The sequence below is a fragment of the Haliaeetus albicilla genome, chromosome 13 (genome assembly GCF_947461875.1).
Source record: "Haliaeetus albicilla chromosome 13, bHalAlb1.1, whole genome shotgun sequence".
In the NCBI taxonomy this organism is placed as follows: Eukaryota; Metazoa; Chordata; class Aves; order Accipitriformes; family Accipitridae; genus Haliaeetus; species Haliaeetus albicilla.
In genome coordinates this window covers 11,476,465-11,501,864 of record NC_091495.1, presented here as the reverse complement: position 1 = coordinate 11,501,864, position 25,400 = coordinate 11,476,465, and the positions used below count along the sequence as shown (strand labels likewise).

The 25,400-nt window shown below is 39.8% G+C and overlaps 1 protein-coding gene and 1 pseudogene across 2 annotated transcripts in view; one reads left to right on the top strand and one right to left on the bottom strand.

Moving 5' to 3' along the window:
* Positions 1-13,178, bottom strand: part of LOC138688568 (spermatogenesis-associated protein 7 homolog) — a 55,378-nt pseudogene extending 42,200 nt beyond the window's left edge.
* Positions 13,179-15,228: 2,050 nt separating this feature from the next.
* Positions 15,229-25,400, top strand: part of KCNK2 (potassium two pore domain channel subfamily K member 2) — a 131,232-nt gene continuing 121,060 nt past the window's right edge. The window contains exon 1 of one of the 2 annotated variants that reach the window (XM_069800138.1): positions 15,229-15,440. The gene's annotated coding sequence lies outside the window, so the exon portion shown is untranslated. Of the gene's footprint in view, positions 15,441-18,944; positions 19,258-25,400 lie in introns of those variants that run through there. The other variant, XM_069800136.1, reaches the window with a different exon arrangement.

Sequence of the window (25,400 nt, the reverse complement as noted above, 5' to 3'; positions counted from 1 at the left end):
TGCTTAACAAGGTAGAACATTTGCCCATGGCTATGGCCACAGTGCTTGCTTCAGTGCAGACAATGTAGTAACCAATGAGACAATCTCTCAGCAGAGTGGCCCAGTCAATGACTGACAAATGCTTTGCAGATCCTTTTACTTTGGTTCAGCTGCATAGTTATCTCAAGCTGCTCCCCTTCTGGGTAAGTATTTCTGCCTATTTTCAGCTATAGGAACCACTGGCAGGCATTGAGCTTTGGCTTCTGCTTTGGGCATCTAACAGAGGTATCATCTCTGCTTCTTTTTGCTTCAGAAAATACATAGCTATCACTATACAGAAAACCAGTATGACAGACTGCTGAGGTGGGGACGCAATAACTGTCCTCCTCTCTGTCCTTTGTGGTTCCTTTGAAAAGGTGGGAAGAGGAGGACGGTAGGGTAATACCCTGTGGGCCCTGAAATGCAGCACTCCCTATGTGCAGAGAGTGAAATACCTCCAGCTGCAGCTGGGCTTCGTCAAGGGAGGGACGAAAGATAAAAAGGACAAAAATGGTGGGTGGTGGCGCTAGTGGTGGTAGCGCGTTTGCCAGCATCTAATTAAGGACTGAAATGGTATGGATCTGGAGAACGTGTAGTGGAACAGCGTTTCTAAGAAGGGAAGCTTCAGGCAGAACAGTTTTCTAGCAATTCTTCTACAGGTGCTTGGCAAAGATCCCGAGCAGGAAAGAAGGTGAATTAAGAAGGTGAGATTTTTGTAATAGCAGACCTTAGAAGCACTTATGTACTTTATATTTTTTCAATAATAAAATATGTATTTTTAATAATCAATATTCAAGATGTTATTCCAAAATTGGAGCACATAGGCACTTCTCAAGTAATAATTTGAATACTTACGGCTACTTTTGAGACTCATGTGTCCTCTGAAAGGTCCCATCATGGAGTACGTAGGCACCATGGCTATCTGGGACCCTTGGCAGGGAAGGAAGTTGTATTGGTTACATATTGCGGAAGCATTAAGAAATATGATTATCTTTCTGCAGGTTCTATGGGAATTACAGAAGAGTGATCTCCTGGCCAGAACGCCACACTACAATAGATACAGGTATGAAAAGGCTGGCACTTTCGAGTTTATTTTCCCCACCAGATTACTTCTGTTTGTTTTAATCCATACCAATGAGTAGGACCCTTTTGACTAGATACTCTGAGAGAAAATTCCCTGTTACAACAGCATCTACAGGGCAATTTTCTGCAGGCCACAAAAATGAGCCATGGCATTGCGCAAATGTCACATATTTTGCAATCTGAAAGTTCACGTCTGCTAAACATAAATCTTCCAGGCAAAAGAAGCAGCAGCTCAGTAAGCTACTGTGCTGCTTGTGCCCAGGGGAAGCAGTGGGGAAAAAAGCACAACATTAAAGACTTCCTAAAAATATTCTATGAAATAGTATAGACTCACATCACAGAAGCCAGACCTGGAAAAGCCAGGCACAGCCCAGCAAAGTAAGCAAACAAGCCCCTTCTCATTTCAAATTAAGGGCAAGTTGCAAGAACACAAATTCCAAATACATGGAATTCCACTCATTTTATGAGGTATGTCCCACTGCTGACAGCTGAATTAATCTCAGATGAGTTACAGGGTAAATTTTACTGTATGCCTTAACAGCTGAAGGGGCCAAGTCTCAATTTCAAAAGCCACTTACTTAGGTTCACAGGAGTCAGACAGACACAGATTCATAGGAAATCCAGGAGATTTCAGTCCCTACCTATCCAGTGGTATGGTTTTCAATACAATCATGTTCCTAAATCCCACTAAAATCAAGGAGAAGCTGGTAACTTAATTTGCAAGTCTGATCATGGAGACTAAACTTCAGTCCTCATTTCTAACTTACTTTTAACTTAAGTGAAATGATTTGTCTACATGCAAAAGTTCCAGCAATAATTTGAACTATAATTTAAATAGACTTTTTCCAGTTTAAAAACTTATTTTGGTTCAGCTTAAACCTGTTCCTTGTTAACATGAAGCAAGCCAGTCACCAATGCAATGTGCATACGTAATCTTCTTCACTAGATAAATCTTACCACTTTAAACCCACGCTAAAAAGTCCACGCTTCTTGAACAGTTAAGGCAACTGGCATACAGGAGCCTAAAGCTCAGTAGCTTTATACTCCAAAGGGTTGTCTACCAGCAGAAGTTGCTTAATTGTGAACTTATATTTGCCTGATTAGATTTGTGAGTTGCAAAGGAAACATCTCCTTAGAGATGATCCTGAATGTCAAAGGACATGCCAAGTGCCATCAGAACTAGAAAAATCAATGCAATTCTTTCTTTGGTTTCAAGGCAACATTGTAATTTGGGAGAGAAACCGGGAGTCTCTGACTCCTAAACAATGAAACCTTCACTTTTGTTCTCATACATACATTTCAGGATAATTTTTGGCTTCAAAGGCATTGGTGCAACTTCAGAAACCTTGTGTTTATACAGCTATAACCAAAACCTAAAGGCAGAGACTTTAGAAAGTGATTACGGGTTTTGGATCTCGATTTGTTGACACCTGACAAAGAGCCTGTTTTTTCAGAGAATGCATTCTCAACCGGTTCTGAAATTCAGGCCTCACCATTGGTAGGTTAGTTTTTGGCAAAATCACCTGTCTGGGACAGCCTTCTTAAAGATAAAAGGATGCAGGTAACAGAGAGTATTATAACAGTGTTCTGAGAAAACAAAAGCTGAAAAGATTATGAGCAGTGTTTTTTTGGATCAAATTCTGCCACCTTAGACCACAAGCTTAAAATAAAAACACTGTGAAATAAATGGGAGCTGAGTAAACGTTATTGCTTTTTCTCTGTGCTCATATTTCTAATTGTCATGGGTCACTAAGTTAATAAAATCATCAAAAGGTCAGCCTTTTTTTTTTGTCTTTTGAAAACATCCTTCTATAGTCACAACAGGATATGGACAAAGGAAATTACTGCTCTCAAATCCAAGGTAACACATCAAAACATTTGATTATTTTTTAAAATTTTATTTATTTAGATATACTCCTTAAGCATTTTTATTCATGTTTAGAAAACTAGTGGAACTTAATCATAGCTTCCTATATACTGGCTAAAGACTTAAAAGCAAATTAGTTTAGCTACATCTCGCTGTATATTACTACTAATAATTTTGATTCTTTAATTTCTTTTGAAATATAAATTATCTCTGGCTAAATCCTTATTTCTTTTGGCTTTTTCTTTTTTATGTTAAACAGCTGTGAAAGGCATGGCAGATAGAAGGATACTATACTGAAAAGAGCTCTTAATCATGTGCAACTTCAGAACAGAGAGTAATTCTTTATCTTCTTGTGTCCAATCCTACCATTTTAGCTCAACAATTACTCCACGGTGATTTGAAGTGGAACAACATCAGTGGGAAACTGCTCTGAGTGAGGACAGATAAAAATGGAACAAGCACACATCAAAAATTGTAATTGTTTGAGCCAAATACATTTAATTTAATAAGTGCATGCTATCTGCAACATGTGATGCAGGCACTAAACAGTTGTTATGATTGAACACAGTCACAATAATGGCAGATCTTTAAGTAACTAGTCCTTTACATGTGCATTTACAGCAGTTAACTCATCCAATAATGTTGCTGCTGTTGTTTGAACTCTGGCAGCTTCCTGAAGTCTCAGTCAGGTCACTGTCCCAGGTTCTGTACAAATAGCCAGTCACTCATTAACGTACCCCAAAAGTTTACAGTTGAAGTTTGCAAACCAGATAAATAGCAGGTGGGGAAAAAAACATTGTCTTCATTTCAGAGGCTGAAAAAGATTAAGCGATTTATTCATTGTAACAAGACAGGAGAGTTAGTGGCAGAGAAATGAAACTTGATTTTCTGAGCACCAGTGCCTAAACCTCAGGACAACTATTTTAATCTTTATCTAAAAATCTAATATGTGGTATTTTCTTTCTCATGAGAAGAAACACTGCATAGTTTCCGTAGCTGCAACCATTTTTGACTTACAGAGCCCTAAAAGCTTCCAGGAATGGTGTGTTTCCCCATAGAAAGCCATACAAAAAGGAAATGATTTTGACAAGAGGTATTTTGAAAACCAATGAGATAATAGTATAAAACCTACTGTGTTCAGGTTGTGATGGTTCATTGTGGTGGTCCAATACCACACACGGAGCCAGAGCATATCCAAGGTGATGCCACTAGCAATATACTCCAGTTAACTTCAAGATCAGGCCTTGAATGATGAACACACTTTTCCAGAGCAAAATGTCTGATACTGAAACAAGGGAACTGTCTGATGGAGTTTCTGAATCTGAAGGGTACAGACTTTTAAAAGCAGCAATCTGGCAATGTTCCTTACCACAAGCTTAAGTCCTGTTGGCTTTACACATGGACTTTGTAAAACCATACTTTAGATATTGCTAAAATAATTCAGCAACTATGCAGACACTATTATTTTTGCCTTTTCTTAGAATTAAAACAAGTAGTATATAGCCTTTGAAAGAATGGTGTTAATTTTTGTGAAGCTTTTCATCCGAGCCATAGCAAACTGAGAGAGAGCAGAGCTTCTGCCTCATCTCTGCTCAAACTCAGGTACAGCAACAGAAGCTGTTGTGTTTTCGAATAATTTCAGAAAGGAGGAATTTCCTAAATCTGTCATAATTTATGACCACCTCTGTTAAACCTGTATAAAACACAGTAGGGAATCTATACCGCATACTCAATAGTTACCTATCCAACTATAAATTAAGCCCCAATCTTTGCAGTCATTATGTGAGGGAACAAGTCCCAGATCTAGCTCATTTCTATTTAATGATGTGTTTTGTTGTCAGCATAATCTCTTCAGTTTCTTTGTATTTTCCACATTTCTATAATACCTGAATCTGTCTCCCTACAAAAATGCTGCAGCAGTTATTTTCATTTGTGCCAAACTGCTTTAATTTCACTGGATTATAATAAATCAATTCAATCAATAAGTGTTATACTTTGCTATTTTACATCAATGAGCAGTTCTTTTAACAAGAGACCCAGGCTTAAATTATATGGAAGAAAAATCAGGTCTTTCTTGTAGCCAACAGAGAGATTCTAAAATGCTTCAGGGGGAATTGTTTCTATTGAATATAAAACACAGCACCTAAAAAGGTGACAGTAAAAGTGCTGAATGGAAGTTAGAGAAGCGAGAGATGCTTTTTTTATATTTTAGTTAATAATGCACAGGTACAACATGACATTGCTAATGGCATTCACAGAAGACATAAGACAGACTCTTTCTGAATATTTTGAATGATGTACAATGAAATAGATTAAAGCACACATCTAAGCAGTTGCTGCTGTGAGAGGATCATTCTCCAAAAACAAGGGTGTTGGTTCTGTAGCTGTGTACTTGCCTCCAGTAAGCTGCTGAGCAGCATCAGCTCCCAGGTTTGCAGGGCTTTGTCTGTTACAAGATTTGGCTCTCAGTACAAAAGTTAGTAACAAGTGCAATTTTTAAGGTTTCAACATCAATCTATTCTCCTGTACTATTATTCAGTAGTGATGGAATATCCTGTTTCACATATTCATACTTAAGGATTTATCACTGCATAGTACAGTGGGTTAAAAAATAGCCATACATTCGGCTGTTCGCATTGATGGGAATGTGGACAGTTTAGCATAGTTCTGAAACAGAAACAGATCTGATCATATGTATTAAGCAATGGAATTTATGCTTGAACACATTCTCAGGGGTTTTCTATGATAAAGTAAGTTTGGGTAAAAAGGAGTGGACCTTCATCCACAGGAATACAGAACTACAGTGTTTGATATATGCATATGGCATTTAGCATTCAGAACTGATTATTAGATATGCATTATTTGTTAGCATCCTAAAATCCACATTAATTTCCTAGTGGACTGGAATCAATTGGGGTCCATATTTGAATATCTTCAGAAGCCTGTGTCCCTTGTCAGGCATCAGACATGGAAGCAGCATTTGCAAGCTTAATCCAGAATGTTAAAACAAACCCAACTTGACTATTGTTTGTGCAGCACTTTAAAGCCGGCTGAAAAAATTCCAGAAAAACTCCCAGAATTTTGCGGGCAGTTTTTGTCAGTCTGTCAAAATAGAAATATTTCTCAAACAAGGAACAGGGTTTCACTGAACTTCAGAAATAAGGCCTGCAAGGAATCCTGGTGGGCTGCGGGAGAGCACGGGCTCCCAGGACCCATGGCTCCAAAGCAGCCCCACCACACGACCTCCCCGCTGTTGGGGACTGCGGCCACTCCAGCACCTGCTGCTTCCAGGCCCACCAGCTTTCTGGAAGTAGCAGGGCCATCCTCTCTCTCTTGTGAACCCCAAAGCTGCACATCACATTTGGTCTTCCAGTTGAGCAGCAGGAAATCTGAGACCTTTGAGAACTCAGCTTATGCCCAGGCTCTGAGTCTTGAAGCCCTGGGAGACCCTCCTCTGGGCTTCTCGGGACTCACTCTGGCACAAATAGCTAAAAAATGTGAAAGCCCTGGGATTTGGGAACCCACAAGATGGAGTCTCCAGATTCAATGACTTTAAAAAAAAAGAATTTACAAAAATGAATTTAAAGCCATGAGAAGAGGGGTTCTAATATGCATTATAATAAGGCATCATTTATTTTTCTTAATTTTGGACCTTCCTGTGGAACAGGAGTTCTGCCACTTGATTGCCTCTACTAAAGCCTACCATACTAGTATTGGATGAACTCTCAGATATTTGTACTTCATGCTATTTAATTATCTGATATCTTAAACTGCATGATTAACTGTTAAGAGCTGGAGGCAAATTAAGCAACTGTTACAGTTACATAAACGATACCCTAGAGAGCCCCTATGAAGATATGTATGAACCCATACACAGGCCATCCTCCCACTGATCAGCAGGATCCAATTTTAGCAGTGTGCTTGTCAGCTGCGAGGCCCCTCAACGGAGCAAAGACACTCCTTTTCAAATGCCTTTGCTGTCACTGGGTGGTATCCACTTGTAGTGACAGAGAAAACATGGAGAAGCAAGGAGAGACAGATGTAAGGAGGAAAGATCAGGGCAGTCCTTCATCAAGTCCCTTTGATGTAAAAGGGAGATGTTATAGTTCGGCTATCTGTACAGGCAGAAAACAACAGAAGACAAATAATAAGAAAACTGTGAAAGCACGTGGAAAAAATATGACTCTGCTCTTTATTCTCAATCTCTTTTCATTAACAGAACAGAACATGGTTTAACTAGCAATATATTTTAGGAGGTTGGCTTTATAAGAGCTCAGACATTTTCACTCACTTCTGCATGTAATTTCTGCGTAGCTGCATACAGATTAATTATTTCTTCTCATCCAGGACAGATTCATAATTTCCTAGTAACACTTTCAAGATTCTTAAATAAATAGGAAGAACACCATAATTGTATCAGCCCTTTTATTCCAATTAAATAGCTTAGGGTGGTTCAAGTACTGATTAGCCTATACTCTTGCCCTGCAGGATAAAAAAATCACTCTCGTTGGGCTTTTCATAGGCCAGAGCTCATCTGCAAATTGTTATCCTTTACACAGTTTCCAAATGAGCGAACTTATTAACAGCAGGGAGTCTATTCATTAATATATAAACTCTAGTTGATGAAGAACAAATTACTTGATTGCCTGAGAAAGTAACTGAGCTACCTCTCAAGTACACAGCCATGGTGTGGTAGCTCATGGATTTCAGTGGGCAACACAGTCAAGTAGTTATTTCAATAAAGGCAGAAACCCTTCTCTGAGTTTCTAAAATAAGCAGGTTGCAAGTGAAGCACTTCAGATTGCATTTATCAACAAGAAATATGGCCTCATCCTGGGCAGGTAAAAGCAAGATATAAATGAATTTATGCTGTCTCTGCTGATGGATATGAACCTGCTGCTGGCACATTACTTCAGTTATTTTAGACTCCTTTGAAAATTCAAGCCCTAAAATCACTTCTACCTCCCCCCCGCCCCTTTCCAAACCTCTATTTCTTTTCTCAGCAGGGAGAAGGCTGACTTTAGCAGAATGGGTGCAATACAGTCTCTCCCTTCTCCCAGTGCCCAAGAGTCACCTTGGACATGGTCTATACCCTGGAAGTATCCCTTTCTCTACTGACTGCGAGGTTTGCGGCAGCATCCGACCAAGGATGTATAGCCTACTCCATCAGCATGCTCTGCTCTCCCCCAGAGCAAGCAAATGCTTTCTTTCCATTCCCTGTGAAGAGGGTCGAGTGCTGTGGCAGTGGAAATTTCCTTGATCTTCAAATTGCTACGAAGGGTTCTGCTGCTGTAACTGCAGCAATGTTCTATCTACCAGACTGGAAATGACTTTAGGAATATGTTTATAATTAGTGCATAAATTAGAGCATCAAAGACCACAATGTGTACCTTTTCCCCTTCCAATCTGTCTTGTCTGGTTAAACCAGAGGTTTAAAGTTTCTCAGGGCAATAGTTGTCCTTCACTCTATGTCCTTCACTTCACTCTATGCAGACATGTGTCTCTTGATCTGTCACATTTAAACACTAACACAGCACAACCAGCAAGTCACGAGAAATAATCTAAGTACAAATAAGCACTGAAACATGAGAGGGGTGCTGTTAGAAAACTCTGAGGTTTATGTGTGCACCACACTGGTTAGCCAAAGATTGAGGCCATTTTTCCCCAAAGGGCTGAGAAAGGGAAAGGGGAGGAGGGAGAATGCTAGGGAAAGTATTGTATTCTTGTCCTGTTCTTATACTTTCCCAGGCATCTACTTGTGGCCAGTATTGGAGACATATTTGACTAGATAAACTTCTAGTCAGATGCAGGGCAGCACTGGTAAACTGTTTTGCCACTTTACAGCCTTTTTGACTTATAAATTATAAATTACATTATTTATAATGTAAGTTATAAATTAGAAAAAACTATTCAGACTCAGTTTCTTCTGTCAGTATATCTTGGCTGATAACTCTTCTCTGTTGTTTTGAGCAAGATAAAGCCACAGGCTCTGCATTGGGGCCACTGACCTACACCCAGAAGAAAACCAAACTCTACCAGTCTTGCATGTTTTATTTACTATTTGGTCTCCTCTTGCCTATAAGGGCTAAAACTGGAACTAATGCCTAGTGGAGGGAAAAAAAAAAAGAAAAAGAAAAAAGGACAGAGCAAATGCACTCTTAATTAACAGGCCTTCATACAACATATTCTGTTAATTTTATCCTACTATTTAGATGTCAGGGAATAGCAGGACATGTATGAACTATATTTATTTAAAAATAACAATGTACCTTAAAAAAGAAATTAAATCAAAAGGATGAAAAAGAGCACAGAAAAGAATATTTAACCAGAGCAGCTGGTAATTGCTGTCTCTTCTCCCTTGAGTTTTAGGTTTTTTTCCTCTACTCGACTGGGTTTCCTCTGCTCATGCACATGCTTTGACTTTTTCTACGTGACATGACACTGGTATGTTATTGCCCGACAAAGCAAGAAATTTTGAAGCCAACTTCTGTTCTATACAGTGAGGAATTACTGAATTTTCCCCCTTCTTGTCAGATATCACAAGTGTTCAGTACAGTTGCTAGAACTACAATATTACATGAATGAACTACGTCGATAAATCTGTCAATTATTTTGTTAAGACTTTGACAAGAAAATAATTTCATTCCATTAAATCGTCATGCTATTTATTATTATTCTATTATTTCTATTTTCCATTTTTCAACTCACAGGACTGTAAATCATCATTGATGTGCCATGTGGTAGGTCAAAGGTGACCATCTTGAACATAAGATCTTCACAAGGAACCCGAGTTCACATTTGAAACCTGCTGGCTCACAGCAGTTAGCTACAAGTTTCAACAGTTCACAAAGGTAATACAGCCTCTTCCTGCAGCAGCTGCAGCAGACAGAAATAACAGACTGATGGTTGAAGAGGAGGAAAAAAAATTGGGAACTTTTTCTTTTCTTTATGTCAGTTCAGGGGCATGCTGTGCACTTGGTGGGGCTGCCAGGAAGCTTACTACAGCACCTTCGGCACTGGTGAGGAATAATCAGTGTCAGGTGTCACAAAGCAAAGTCAAGATCAGCCACAACTGTGGCCACAACAGTGACAAGGGATGGTGAAACACTGGATGCTAGCAAACTGGAAATTTCTCCAGAGTAGGCAAAAAGCTCCCGGTGGCCAAAAGCCAATAAAAAAGTTCTGTTCCATCTAGTCATAAAGCCTCTAGCATAAGGATAGCAGGAACAGCAACGTGTCTGCTCCTAAATGCCAAAAAAAAACCCATAGGAGGATGAATGAAGCCCAATTCAGGGGGTAACTAGAGAGCCAGTATAAATCACTGAGGATATGAACGCTGTCAGTTCAAGAAGCTGAGCTTTCTGTAACTTTTTAGTGATATGTGTCAATAAAATGATTGCTCTTTTGTATCAGAACTGCAGTCCATCTAGTTCAGCATCCTGCCACCAGGATCCTACCTTTCAAGTACCTGAAAAAACCCTCCAGCAAGCTTATATATAAAACCCAACCTGTTCTTGTCCTCGTACTACATCTTCTAACACCCAGAAGTTACCTTCTGAATAAAGGAAGAGATTTATTATTCTTCCCAATAAATCTATTAGAATTCATTACAAAGTAGTTGATATATCAGTTTGTGTCATCTCTAAACACAACTAAAAGTGTGAGAAACAAGATCTTGCTATTTATCAATACTTTGTAGTATTAGCAATAACTTCAGTAGCTGCCTTAAAAGCATTTCAATTCCTCTAAATCACTAAGTAATATTAACTCAACATTTACAAATTTTCCAAATACTCCTGTTAACTGTATACTGTGACACTTCAACTAATGAGGCCAAATTAACAACTTCCAAGTTTTAAATTAAATAAAGACAGCCACTGATGTCTAAATAAAATTAACCCCACGATTTACAGCCAAATTCTCTAAAGTTATACTATCACAAAGTTAATGTGGTATTGAAGGGACAGGGAAAAATATGCTATCAGATATTAATGATAAACTCAGCCAAGGTTGAGACCAACAAGTTTTTGGGAGAATTATAAGTTGTAAAGTTAGCATCATATGTTTGTGTGGTTTTGGCTTGACTAATCAGATATTGCAGGATGAAAATAATGATATTATAATGCTTCTTTCCTGAGTGACAGGCATAAAAGCTTTCAGTAAGAATGCACTTCGCATGCAAAATGGCGCCAACCAGTTGTAAATAAAAGAACTAAGACTTTCTCATTATCTTAATGGATCAGGCTGTCAGCTCTTTTATATTCCTTGGTGTTTCTTAGAAAAGATCTTAGGTCTTCACATTTTTGGGCAACCAACAGCTCTTTGTACATGAAGGAGCAAGTTTTTATAGCCTCAGCTATGTAACAGTTTCATTTATTTAGATGGGAACTTTTTTATTTCGTTGCAATTTCTTGATATTTTTCAGATTATGTCAGTTAAGAAATCATCAGGACACCTTTTTGCATATTTTCATTTCTTTGTAATTCACTAAAAAAAGAAAGGTAGGAACACCCCCCCCCCCAATCTGTTTTCCATTTTTATCCTTTACAAAATTGGCCCAGTAAAATACTTAACAAATCTATAAAGACTGTAATAGGCAAGTACATTACATTTTACTTTTGATTTTCAATCACCATTGTAAATTTGCTTCCAGATCTGGCCCCCACTGAAGTCCATAATGACGTTGACATCAACTTCAGCAAGGTCATAGCTTGATTCTCTAAAAGGTCATGGGTGTTTTCAAGCAGAAGGTATAAAGAAATATGGGCAGGTATGTGTGTATTTGTGAGAGCAACAGAGAAGCCACACCTCTGACTTGTATTCAAAAACTATGCACTCAGCTAGTTTCTTCAAATACCATCAGGGCTTGGCTGAAAAAGACTTTGTTGGCAGCTAAAGACTTCATAAAATGAACCCTCCAAAATGTGTAGCAAAACTGGACTATTGCAATTAAACTTTCCATTTTCTGAAAAAGCCATTTTCTGCTAGCGGTTCAACAACAACAAAAAAATGTACCTAATTACAATGAATCTCTCTGAAGTGGGACTGAGTATCTTCAGATGTATGAACATTTGCAATAGACTGCTGGCTATGCTACTGTAGCAAAATGCTGGCTGTCATCATCATGGAGACCTGGCTCTTCTTCTCAGTAAAAAAATGACCTATACTGAAGTGGGACAGTTTTCTGATTTTCGTTTATTTGCTTTTTCTTATCATCTCAAACGATGCAAGACACAGGTTAGATTGGAACGCAGGCAGAGCATTCAGTAGGACAGAACAATGTTGTTTAAAACTACAGCACCACTAAACTAGCAGGCTTTATAGCCACATGATTTTTTTTTTTTTTTCATTGTGCAAGCAAGAGCATTCCTGTTACAAGGGGAAATCAGTTAACAGAGCGAGATCATACAGCGTAGTAGGGGAGCCCTGCTGTTACTTGCTGAAAGAACGTCAGAACTGAAAGGAGGAGGTATTAAATGTAATTCCCCGCTGCTCTCTCTCTTAAGGCACAGGCAGCTCTCTACTGGAGGCCTGCTAGCTGCAATCAAAGTTTGCCCTAAGAGACCTTCTCCACCATAAAGCCATAAGCAGCAGCAACAGCAGACTATAAAGCTCTAATCAGATTTAAGCACAATCCTGGCAGCCTTAAACAAAGAGGGATGCTCAGCTCGGGTATTTCTGAGGGGGGCTTTACAGGGTTTCACACGCGGAGTGGATGAGGGGGACCTCCGGCGCTCCCTCCGACCCCCCGCTCAGGGGGGGCCGCCCAGAGATGGCGGCCCAGGGCCCTGTCCGGAGGCTTTTGAAAGTCTCCGGGGATGGAGACTCGGCTGGGCCAACCTGTGCCAGTGCTCTGTCACAGCCCCCCCCCAGGAAAAAGAGATTCCCCACGTTCAGAGAGACCCCTCCGGTCCTCTCACGGGCACCGCTGAGAAAAGCTGAGCTCCTGGCACCCTGAGCTGCCCTCCCCACGGCCTCGGGCAGGCCTCCCGTCCCCTCACGGCCCGCCGCGAGGGCGGCGCTGCCTCCCGCGCACCCCGGGGGCAGCCGCGGCTCGGGCCCCTGCCCGCGGGCGCCGGGTTACCTCGCAGGCGGAGGAAGGGAGCCCGCCGAGGCCCCGCGGCCCCAGCCCCGCACAGCAGCAGCCGCCGGCCCGCGGGGATCCGCCTGGCAACCGCGGCTGCCCGGGGAGGAGCCCCGCGGTCGGGTCAGGCCGAAGGCGCTCTCCCCTCCGAAGCAGCGGCGTTGACGGAGCGCTTCGAAACCGCTTTAAGCGGCTCCTATTTATAGCTCTCCCGTCTTATTTTTAGAGCCGAGCCTGGGTCTCACAGCAAAGGCTGGCGAAGCGTGTGCGGGGTGCGGCCGGGGAGCCAGCATGCCACCCCGCGCGCTTTCAGGAAGGCGGGTAGTCAAGGGTGAGCTCATCAGATTAAATATTTAGAGCTTCAGCGTGGTTTTGGGGCTGCTAATGACGGCCCCGCCATGCACCTGGCCACAGACAGGCACGTCCGCCAAGGGTCTGAGGTGGCAGAAGGGCTGAAGCGACCAGAAGGGCAATACCGACCGTCAGCGCGGCCTACTAGGGCTGCCGTGCCTTTGAGCGCTTCCCGACTGCGTGCCTCTCTGAGGGTGTTAATGAAAAATAAGGTCTCGGAAGCAGTAGTGCTCCCCACACATTTAATGTTGAGAGTGATAGTGGACGGGTAAAGAGCTGCCAGAAAAACATACTTCTGTGCTGTCGATAACATCCTCTTGATTGAGATGAACAATTGAAGCATATGTATCAGTCATAAAAGTGCTTAGTTATTAATAACCAATCTTCACCATTATCTTAGAAAGAGGCAAAGCTCATTAGCTTTTTTGAGAACGTGCATTCACCCTGAAGGGTATGTCCTCCCTTTCCTTGGTACGTTAAATTCACATTAAACTTAAAGGGAGCCGCATGTGCGTAATGAACCGGCATATAGCTCAGGGCACATGCATTCCATCACCGGCATCCATTATCCGTATTAAGTGACCAGAGGACAAATTAGACTTCATGTGAGCACTACCCTGATATTTTCTGCAGTTCTTTAAAAATGTGTTTATCCAGACCTCTGTGTCTCCTGCCTTTCAGACTATGCAGCTCCAAAAGAAGCTGTTAAGAAGCTGTGTCACAGAGCAGAAATGGAACCAAAGAACCTGCAGTGGAAGAATTACAGGCCGTGGTATCAGGCAGAAAGGTTATACCATAGGCAAAGCAACTGCATAGGCTCATGTAATTTTGAAATAAATCCTTCACAGGATTATTAGCAGGCATTAAATCTAGCCTTTACAGAGCCCAGATAGTGTTTTAGCACTTCAACTGAAGGAATATTTTCATTAACTGCTAGTTATTGTATGCTCTTATTCATTGCACCCTAGCCGCTACAGAGGAACATCTTTATTTTAGCTAGGAAGTTTCACCTGCTCTAGAGCAAGAGATGAGGAAGGGCACTCTCAGTAGAATATACTGATCATTGGTGCTCCTCGTGTATAGTTAAAGAGATTTAAACATCAATACCATGCTCCAGAAAATAGTATAAGTTGCAGAACACAAGTTGTAGTAGTGTCTTGCCGTAAGTTTAAGTAGAAAGTGACACTGCTATTCCAGAGTCATCCTAGTGAAAGCCCTTGTCTAAAGTCTGTCTTGAGCCTAAGTGGCATATAGGGTGAGAATGTATCTAGAAAAAAGCAACAGTTACACAGGAGGGAGATTAAACTTGCAGCTTTAGAAAATTGTGTTTATATTTCCAGCCACTTCAAAACAAAACACGCCCAGGTGGCAAGCAGAAGACAGGCTTTTTGTCCCTAAAAGTCTTCAGATTAAATCAGGCAACCAAACATTTTTACCTTCTGGCTTCATGTCTTCTAGCAGATCACTACAGGTGACAAATGTTCTGAAGAGCAAGCTATGCTTTAAATTTCACCTAGGCAGTTAATTTGCATGCAAATAACTGACTAGTCCTTTAATTATCCCATAGTTCTATTGATGATAGACAAGAGCTATAGCTCATACTCCCTCAGTTATGTTGATGCAGCAAGAATAACAAGTAACTTTAAAAAAAGTATTTTTATTACTGAAGTCAGCACACACATCTCTGAATTCACACAGGGAACAGATGTAATAAGTAAGAAGATACCATTTATACACAGTCGCTATTTGGGGTTGAACTGTGCTTAAGAGAAAGTTACGTAGATCACAAGCCTGCAATCAGAAAAGTTGCTCTTAATGTGATGATTCTTTTAGAGCCAAGACAAGGCTTTTACATTCTTTAAACACCCACTTTTCTCCTATCATTGTTTTGATTGAAGAGAAGGAAAAACAAGACAAACACCTTATGCAGAAGATATAGAGCTATTTTGAAGAGCTTCCTTTATAAATGCTCCTCTTGGGACCCAGTCTCTCACACAGAGTGGATCTCTTGTCTGAACTATCCTTCTCTGTGAACAGGTAAGTTCTGATACTTTTATTGCCTTTTAATCTAATGGGCAGGTTTCTACCTTGTATTTAATTAACATATCTTATGCTGGCACTCTGGAAAAGGAAGAAAAAAAGGTTTGTTGAAAAGCAAACTATTAAAGAAATTTAGAATGTCGAAGAATAAGCAAGAGATAAAGGAGGTTAAACAGAAAATCACTGATTATCCTCATAAAGACAGAAAAAGCTGTCTGCTGTTCTTTCTTCCTTTGCTTTCCTTAGACTTAGCAGCTTCTTTTCATGCTGGCTGTGATAGTTATTCTTACAGCCCCACTCTTGTTTAACTCAGTAGCAAGATTTTTTTGAAGACCCTATTCTGCAGGAATAAGACAATGTCAGTCTTAGTGCATATGTAGCTTCTGATTTGATATGTTTCTGAGCAGTATTAGTCTCATACCTTGAAAGAGAAATACAAGTCTTTCAAAGTGATTTGATCAAAGTTATACTCAGTGTTTGGGTTTGCAAACGTTGTTCAAGGTTAAGCAACTTTTTTATTTCAATTCACAAATGGGAATAAAAAGCTTTGAACTTAAAACTTGATTATTGTAACATTCCAGTTACATTGTTATTTTCACTTTTTCTGATACAACTTGGTTAGGAGACAATATACGAAGGAATAACAGTAAATATCAGTCTGGTTCTGTAACCTTTACTCGAGTGAGTAATAGTACTGAGTTTGGGGGCACTGCTACTGCTATAGGCACCACAGTGATGGGAAGTTATTTGGTTCTTAAAGATTTAATTAGTAAAATACAAGGAAGATGTATAAAAATTCAGTGTTGTTGGACTTTTCAAGAGGCACAGCAACTAAACAAACAGTTGAATGATCTAGCAGCAGCAGGAGACCTGCTAATGCAAATACTTAGTGGAGTGACTCATAAAAACAAGCCGAAAGAAAAACATTAACCAGCTTGCCCTTTCTTCCCCTCTTTCTTTCCCTTCCTTCCTCCCTCCCTCCCTCCCCTCTACTTCCTTTTACATCCTCTGTCATAAAAGCACAAGCAGATCAACACCAGGGAATGTTTCCCTACTTGCATATGGTACATCCAAAAGAATTGGTAAGGGGGGCAAAAGTGAGTTGCCATTCCATTTTAAAACCTAAACCAATCCATGACAGTCTCCCTCTTGCTGAATCACTGAAGGGAAAGAGGTCTAAAGAGATTCTCTAGCTGTCTTACTACACTCTTTAGTGATCATCTTGGTGTATAAGGCTAGTCCACCCATGGCAGACAATGCTGGAGTAAAACCAAGTATCAAGACTAAGACTTAAAATGTAGTTGTGCTGCAAAAACTCCTTACAGGCTTTAGATCCTAATTTTCAGAAATATAAATATCAGAAATAACTGAATACTCCCAATCTTTTGGCAATCTTAATGTATCTGTGGGATTTTTGTACAAATTCATGTTATCCTTTGGTCCTTTGCTTTCTTCCCTTCTGCATGTCTTTCAGTGGATACTGTTATAAGCTGAGTGTACTGTAATGTGTTTGGAGTTTTCTCCACAGTTTTCTGTGGCTTTACTATTCTAAATTTTCTTTCCAGGAAGCTGTAGTCATATGAGTTTGACCAACATACCTCTTACTTTGTGAGGTGGTTGCATTAGCAAAAGATCACATTCGAATCAATGTGAGAGTCAAACTATTAAGTGAAGGCTACTATGGTACAGGAATTGAAAAGTATTATTGTCTGTGGTTGCCACATACAACTATCACTTAGGAAGGAGACCATTCTTTTACGGGGCTCTCTAAAGCACAAGTTTTACTTCTTTAGAGAACATACCAACTGCCAATGCTTATACCACCCTGTGAACATTAGTGGAGATTGTGCATCTTGCAAGTTCAAGCACACCATGAAGACTTCAGAATTAAGCTGCTTCTGAGATTATTTCCATCATCTTCTTTTTTACATGTAACGTACAAAATCCCCATTCTCACTCATAACAAAGCTAGACTGATGGCTTATATCAGACCATTTATCTCCAGAGTACATCTTAATGGCACAGTTATAAGTTACTCTTGTTGTTGAAATTTTAGAAGTAAAATCTGTCCTTTGTTTTTCTCATCTAATATATAAATAGTCTGATTTGATTCTTGGAAACCTTTAATTCCTGGCTGCGATAAACTGGTAGAGGAACATGTTTCTAAAATACATGTTTCCAACCACTGGAAGGAAGTCTATCTTACTAATATCTTTATCATTAATTTGCAGTAATGATCCAGAAACTCAAACCAGCAGGAAGGATAAAAATATAGAGGCAAGCCTTAAATAGCTTGTTGACAGAGAAGCTTTAGAAATAAATTTAACCTCAATCTCAGCTACAGTGACTGCTTGCCACTCTCTTTTTATATGGCATTGTATTCTGTGCTATTTACTGTTTTGTCATGTGTGTGTAGAGCAGACACTGTCCCTTGATCCTTCATAGGAAACTACATGACTGAATGCAGCCCCGTAAGAGAAGGCAGGATTTGGGAGTTGGTGCAAGAGATCTGTTCTCTAAGCCATGTTTGGGAGTACACCATCAGTATCTTTACTCATTATATGGACTTTGTAAGCAGGGCTGGTGGATTCTACAGGTCCTGAGGTCATGAAGCTAATTAGGCATTACAGTCATAAAGTACCTCAGCCTGGATGAACCCATCCACCAGCCATATGGAGCACTACAGTAATTTAGTCTCTGCAGTGGCACTCAAGATACAAATCTGCAGTCTGATAAAGGAGATTATCTTTAGGCCCTGTGTCAAGTTGGGCTTGGAATGGAGGATTTAACATCTTCACTTGACACCCTGCTGAGTATCACTTTTCTGTGTTTGTTGCAGAAGATACATCTGCAGTGCTAAAGGAAGGATTAACATAGATTCAGTCTTTTTTAGAGAAAGGCAAGATCAAATATGGGTTTGTACACCGAGCTTCGACTTCCAAAATGAAACTCATGACCCAGGGATTCCAAGCCCTTCACATTCAAAGGAAAAGTGACCAGCGTAGATGCTGATGGACATATATGGGATTTAATTAATGGTATTGACAACAATTCAAATTATTACTCGCATTGTTGGTAATGCAATTATTTAATTAACAAGTTTAAAAATAATTAGCAGAATCTGTTTTATAATATTTTCAACAAATCTCAACCTGGATGCAGGTGGATGTTCCCTGTTGAAGTGAAGTGCAGGGATATCTGTTGGAGTATTAAATTTGTGTTTCAAGGGCACATTCCATGGCATTGCCATGTGGTGTGTTACCTTGGCTGTAACATTATGTTGCCTAAATCACTATGAAAGCCCCGTTCACTGCATTGTGCAAGAGACCTGGTGATTGCTTCCCAGCAGTGATGAGAATGAGTTATGATCCTCTCTGCCTCTTCCTAAAATAACAGGGAATGAATTTCATGTGGGCAAACACTTGACTCATTCTTCTTGGAACTGATAGCTTACCACACAGGACTTGGAGGCTGCTCAGTGAACCAGTCCATGGTTCACAGGAAGAAGAAGCCTCCAGAGGAGCTCAGACACTCAAAGAATAACATTCTTGGCCAAAAATAACCCTGAGCACTGAAAACAAATTAAAAAAAAAAAAAAGCTGGTTTACTTGTAAATCTGTTGCAGCAACGTGTACCTCCAGACATATCTGAGAGATGAATGGTACATCCATCTCTGCCTCTTCACTCTTCTGTTTCCGAGTAAAGCTTCTTCCCAACCAAACCAGCACTACATATGATATACATGGCTTATGATCATGAGTCACATGAGCTATGTCAGCTGCTGCTGGTGAAGACCCTGGTGCAAGATGCGAAGGTAAGAATGGCTGCCCTAGGGCAATCGCAATGATACAATGATATCTGCAGAGGGACTGAGAAAAGCAGGATAGCTTAGGAAAGGCCAGAACTGTAACAATGGCAGTGTGAGAGGGGGACAGTCCTACCTGTGATGCTGTACAAGGAGGATGGGTAGGCGTCATTCTTGGCATGTCCCAAATGAGCATGCAAAGGATGCAATGCAGCATGTTATGTTGTGGGTTTCAGCACTGGTTTGTATGGATGTGTGTGAACATGATGTGTGGGGGTGAGATGCATTCAGGATAGTAGAAGTGATACATCTCTCTTACCTGTTCATACACACTGATGAACTGGAGATCGCCTTTTCTCCCATATCCTCCAGAGATGCTATATGTTTTTCCCTCAGTTCTGTAGCTGACTGTGGGGAGTGGCATGGCCAAGCGTACACCATGTTTTTGAATCTGTGTGTTTTGTCTTGACTGACAGAACTTCTGCAGAGTCTTTGGCACAAAGCAGAAAATGGCTTACTGACAGCAGAAGGAATATGTCCTTCTTGGAGATGTGAATCCTTCCTTGGATGAAGGAGCTGCTGTGTACTGCCAGCTAGCATTCTTGCTGATTGTTAAGTTTCCAAATTAAAAAATGATTTAACTCTACATGAGGCAATATGTACTATGAGATGCTGCTGTGGCATGAATCTTTATGGACTATTGCATAGATAGGGAATGAAATACAAACCTACTGACACACCTTTTCCCTTCCTTAGTGTTCCCTTCCCTTCCCCCTGTGCAACAACTCGTCCCCAGCAGTGACAAAACATTCTTTCCTCGCTCACAATTTTAAATAGGGGGATAAAGAGAGTGATCAGCCTGCCAAGAGCAAGGGAAAGGGTCTGGAACTGCTTGGTGGTAGTGGGAAGTAAAGGAGAAGAATTGATCACTCCCCAAAGTAATTCCCTTGCTTCTGAAAATATGTAATTCCAGTCCTGATACCACAAAAAGAATAATCTTTCCCATCCCTGGGAAAATTTCAGGAATGCTTGCTCCAAGAAATACACTTAGCATCCTCATTTGTATGCTGACAAATCAGCCCTCATTCCAGAGATGGCATGGGTCTCCAAGGAAAGAATAACATTTCTGTTCCAGAGAGTTAGTGGCCTGAGGCTGATCTCTGTAAACTGTCTACAACTGAGGCTTCTCTGCACTGGGAAATGACATTTGTGTTGGAACACGAATGCAGGAAATGAATGTGGTAACAAACACAGTGCTAAACACAACTGTCTATATTTGGAGTTGGGCTCTCGTTTGTGCTAAACCCTGCTTACCTACGCAGGAAGCTATAAAGGGAACTTGAAGTGTATATTAGAGTCAGAGGCTTTTAACAAGACATGGAATACCCCAACTCAAAAGACACATTTTAATGCAATTTACTGGTGTAAACAATGCAGGAAACAAGTAATTTAAAGGAGGCTGTTATCATTATCTTAATTGGTCATGGTAGCTTCATGCTGAAGTTGAGTTTGTACTTGATAACAGATACAAGCAAAATGAAAAACTCTGTGAACAACTTTATAAAATACATGAGGATCATATTTTTATGTTTGTTAAAAGAAATATGCTTAGGATGGTTATGTTTACCTGAAGACACTTGTGTCAAAAAATCTAGGGAACTTTTAACACCATTTACCCATTCTTGCAGAGGCTCAGGAGGGGAAACTTAAAAATGGCAGGTCTAGATTAACATGAAAATCCCATTTGCTAAGTGTCTTTAAGGAGCACACTGCCTCTGTTCTATCCAGCTGCTGGTTTTGTTAGGACCTGTGCATCACTAGGAATGCTTCTTGTTATAATATGTTACCTTTGAACAAAAATGGGTTGCATTTTCCTTCTGTGAGGACTAGGATATGTAAGTACCTGTAATGGGTTTGAACAAATCATAATAAGACTGGAAACAGTAGACAGTAACTGCTTAATCCTGCAGTTATTTTATTAATTTTTCTTTGTTATTGAGGTAGTAAAAGTAATTGAAATGTTAATCTAGGATATTTGCTAAGGTATTATACCTACTCTATATTCAATTCATGTTCCAGTGCTGTGGGTTAAAGATGGATTTGCTATTAGAAAAATATGAAGTTCTTGGATCTCAGCAGTTTTGACTTAAGGGACTGAGTTGCATTAATTGTACTTGTTGTCTGCCCACAGGGTGTAAAGATATGATCAAAAGGTTGGCAAGCCTTATATGACTGATATTGTTGCAAGCTAATAACAATAGATCTGCAAAAGCCAGAATTTCTCCAGAAGTTAGCCTACAGGGTATCTATTTTAGCAGGTGGTGTAGCGCAGGTGTAATAAAGCTGCTGAGGGTGTGACCTTGGTGAGTACTATACTTGGTGCGTTCTGATTCAGATAGTAACTCCTTTTCATTGAGCTTGGATAGAGTTACATGAAATATTTTTAAAATGAAGGGATATGCATAGTACAAGGTGGAAGATACTAGTGTTATTTTAATTCTGTTTTCATGCAGCGTAGAAAGTGAGATAGTATTTTGGATATTGTCCTGGGAAGAGGAGCCAAACAATTCTGTTTTTAAATCCCGATACTGACATTTACTCAGAGCCAGAAAGAATGAGGCAGCTCCTGAGGCACAGTTACCCCACTTTTGCTACAAGACTGCTATATCACCCCTAGTTGCCCTATTTCAAAATGTAGAAACAATGCTTATATTATGAAGGTTAACTAGATAGTTTATGACAAATTGCTTTGAAGATTGAGTATCGAAGAAATTGCATACTTTTAAATAGGGCTCAGTATTTAATAACTTAACAGGTAGGTGGCTCCTGCTCCCTCTGTCTTGCAACAGTTTTTCAATTTGTTTTAATGATGATAGGATGATCTCCAGAGTTTCTACGATTTTCATCTACATTTTATTTGAAGACTGCAATGCCTGATCTAAATGACTTTTTGTGTTGTCTCCAACCCCAGTTCCATGTAACATTTTAAAAAGTCCTATAATAATTAAGGAGACAAAAAAGCTCCTTAGGCCCTAAGATCCTTTAGCATTTTAGATATTTTATCATGTATCTAAATTCCAGCATTGTGTTGGACGCACATTTTCTCTACTGTCATTGCTCTTCATCAACTATTTAAAAAGAAAGCCAGTTGTTATGTCAGCTGAATACTTCAGTACATGGATGGGATCAAAGTGAAGTTGTGACAAATAAATGGCATAGGAACAGCTTAATTGTACAATTGTGCACAGTTTAGGAGACTAAAACGTGTGCTCACTTACTGTATTTGGACAGGAGAGAACTATTGTTTTGTAAGAATAATTTCCCAGCTATGGGAAAATAAATTTAAAATTCCTGGCATATCTCTTCATCTGAAATTTCAGGGGAATTTAGAGCTGCGTGTGAAATTTGTGCCTTAAACCCATCTCTGGGGAAAGTAGAAGTGTTGATGGAATAAGTCAGGGTAAAACAATGACAACTCATCCATTTAAAACAAGGTAACCATATTGTGACAGATCTGTGAGGGTCTGCCAAGAGAGATGATTTTTGCTTAACCCGTTCTTGTGCTCTGTTCCACGTACATACTTGTGTCCATTCTCAAAGATAAGTACTAAGCTGGCTGAACCTTTAGTCTGGGCAGGTGTGGAATTTTTCAGGAGCTGTACCCTTTCCCCTCTGTGTATGGGAACAGGCTATGCCATATGCCAGTCTTTCACGTCCTTGACCTGATAGCTTCACATCAGGAGTGGTGGACAGTGATGGTGACCTCAGGCACTTGTTGCTGCAGCTGATGCCGAGCCCCTGGCCTTCTGCCATTGGCACTCTGGGCGAGTTGTAGCTCTCACTTACTTTTGTCTAGTCTCCCAGCTCATTCCAGATAGCATAGTTGCACTCTGGCTTTTCACTCTTGCACAACAGCTTCTCTCACACTTCGAGTGTTGGGAAAATGAAGGTAGTACATGGGCCAGCTTTCTTTATGTGTCAGTGCCACATACAACAGGTAGGCAGGACATTATGTGATCATATTCTTGATGATGGACACAGGGCTTTGTAGGACACTTCTCTCTTGCCCAATGCAGACATAAGGATGCATTCCAGTGGGAATTCCTCACTGTTGCTGCAGAACCTTCTAGGCCTACAGTAGTACTTAAAGTTCAGGGTTGCTCAGACCCCTGGAACAGAATTTGGTCTGTACTAAGTAAATTTTATTGAATTTAGAATCTGTTGTTGACTTTCATTTAAATCAACAAACATGAAGGAGAAACAATTAAATATATTGCTTGCTAACTACACACAAGATGTATGTGTTCTATTACATCTCATTCTGTTATTTTTGTCCTTTGGTTAATAAATATAATAAACATGTCCAACCTAAATACATTACTGCAGGATGCTAATATGCTGAGGATATTGAATATAATAGTTGTCCTGGAGAAATTGTCCAACAGAACAAATAAAAAAATACATAAATAAGTTGATACGATCTGATGTGATTATTCTGTCTTAAATTTCTAGGGACAATAATTATCACTCTAATTCCTTTCTCAGAAGTCCTAAATAGCAAGATAGAGGAACAAAGGATGATCACCAGAGTCACAGACCAGGAACTGACTTAGGCCATTCATAGTGAATTTTGCTCTAATTTATTTTAAACAGTTGATTGTTTAACATATGCATACTCAACAGACTCTTTCTGAAGAGAAGTGATAATACTAATGAGTAATACATTTGTGCTTTATAGAGGTATGTATTCATGAATATAATTTATCTGACCTTGGTGAAGCTTTGGTTATCTGCTATTTGCCAGCAGACCTCTCTTATTTTATGAAAAATGTATTTTATGAGAAACAGAGTATTTAATTCAAAGCAAACTGGCTACACTTACTTTTCAGTAAAACAAAAAAAAACAAATTCAGTGAGCTTTCCAGCACACAAAAATGTTGAACTAATCACTCAGCATTATTTTTGTTCTTTGATAAAGATTTCAACACTGCAATTTAAATCAGCAGGGTAACTGTTCAACATGATTTTCAGGGAGATTCCAACTGACTCCTGATCTGTAAAAGTATATACTTTAAATAGGTTCCTATTTTTGTAGTGCAAGTGCTCAAGGGTCAAATGAAAAAGTGAAATCAAGGTGCAAGTGAATGTCTATTTTTAGTTTTGCATTTTGCATGGCCAGGTTGGTGCATGTACTCTACGGTAAGAGTGGAAATGCAGACCACAACCATGTATTTCTTGAAATAGCATACAGTTTAATAGATACTGCTACTTTTATTTCTGCATGAACAATGCTCTGGGGATTTCTTCAGTAAATAACAAACCAGGATACTGATGATGCTTTGAGCCTTTGGAATCTTCACACATCTTTGCAGGACCAGTGTCAGAAATCCTCTTACTGTTTTTGTCATTTTTCTGTTATCAATCATATCATTCATACCAAAGGAGTTTAATCAGAGCCTCTTATGCATATACATACAGCAGATGGCTCTGAAATTAGCTGCCTTGAAATACAAAGTTGTTCTTTGTAGGGAACAGCTCTAGTCTTGTTTGTGTTGATGATATACCCATATGAATAGAATTTCCTGAGTTTTCTGGTGGTCTTCCTTAAACTTGACAGGCTTAGTTGGATTTTGGGTTTTAGGTTGTCATTGTGTTCCATTTCCAAAATATGACTGGAAGAGGCCTGTGCTGTAATCTCCATATGACTGCTGGGTTTTTATATTCCAAACACCCACCATCCTAACTGCAATACATCTAAAATATGATCTATAGCTTTCTGCAAATTTACACAGAAGTTCACAAATATTAGTCATTTTGAGGGATGATACTCATTTTAATCCCAACAACACTGTGCCAAATAACTTTGTGTCTCCTTACCTGTACACTTGTATTGGTAAAAATTATTTGTATCATACATAACTGCAAAGCAGTGTAGATGAGTTCTTGTATGAAGCCTCATATCACTTTAAGTTTATTGCTTGAAGGCTGTGCATCAAAGCATTTTGTGCATCATTAGCTTGTTCCTTGCCAGACAACGTGGTACCCACACAAATATTACCATCTGGTAACTTCTGTTTAAAGCAGCTGTTGTCAGAGTATTCCAGAATTTTAATCGGTATCTAGATTTCTAAATGCCAAAGATAACATACCTT